The sequence below is a fragment of the Egretta garzetta genome, unplaced genomic scaffold (genome assembly GCF_000687185.1).
Source record: "Egretta garzetta isolate BGI_Z169 unplaced genomic scaffold, ASM68718v1 scaffold161, whole genome shotgun sequence".
Classification (NCBI taxonomy): domain Eukaryota; kingdom Metazoa; phylum Chordata; class Aves; order Pelecaniformes; family Ardeidae; genus Egretta; species Egretta garzetta.
In genome coordinates this window covers 1,788,904-1,789,944 of record NW_009258754.1, presented here as the reverse complement: position 1 = coordinate 1,789,944, position 1,041 = coordinate 1,788,904, and positions in this window count along the sequence as shown.

Sequence of the window (1,041 nt, the reverse complement as noted above, 5' to 3'; positions counted from 1 at the left end):
CACCCCCCGGTAAGGCGGATCTGCCCCGCAGGCGGAGCGCGCCCCTCCGCCCCGCGCAGGACGCAAATCCCACCCCCGTCCGCGTCCCAGCACCCGGCTGCCTCATGCCAGGGCCCTGGCTTCAGGGCACCGCACCCAGACCCTCTCAAGATTTTTCTTCTGTCTGGGGTAAAACGACTTATTGCCACGTTAACTTTAGTTTAGGCACAGAACCCCTATAGAAGCTCGTTTTGTTAATAAAATATTTTGAATACATCTTGAAGCCCGACTAACAGTTTCGTGCAACAGGAAACATGCCCAACGTGAATTGGCTGTTTTCTCTTTAAATCACTCTAATTTTCCCCAAATTCAAATATCTGCAAAACAGAATACTTATAAAACACACTCCTACTAGTACCTTTTGCTTCAAAATATAGAGTTATCTTTCATCCATCTTAATTTTAGGTCAAGATCTAGGTAGTATGCGTTTTTGGGGTTTGGTGGTTGTTTGTTTTTTTTTAATGGCTTTAAAAAGGTTTATTAACACAGTATTTACAATGAGGTTCCTATAGTCCGAGGCTCAGATTGTCTTCCTTTGCCTTGAGCATTTATTTTGGAGCACCCACTGGCAGAACCTTAAAGATAACTCCGCAAAGGTAGCTGGTGTGTTTTTCTCTTTCCGTAGAAAATAAATCTTTTAAGCAGCTGCTTGGATAATGGGAGTTAGAAAACGGTGCAGCACAGTCAATGCAACTGTTAAAACTTGTACTTCCTGACTTTAATTATCTACAAGAATTCTTGGCCTAATGAGGAGGAAGAAAAGGATTAGTTCCTTTTTTATTATTTACACAAAAATATAGGCGGTCCTCAGTTAAAGCAATCTGAGTGTTCTTGTTTCACATCTTTGGTTCATCTGACAGATTTGCTATAAGTCAGGATAAACTTCATGGTAATAGTGGAGCACCAAAATGTCTTCTTTTTTTCATTGAAGTTATTTTTGTTGCAATGCCAGAAAAGTCAGTTGTCATAAAAATATTAAATACTTTGATATTTCTGTTATAT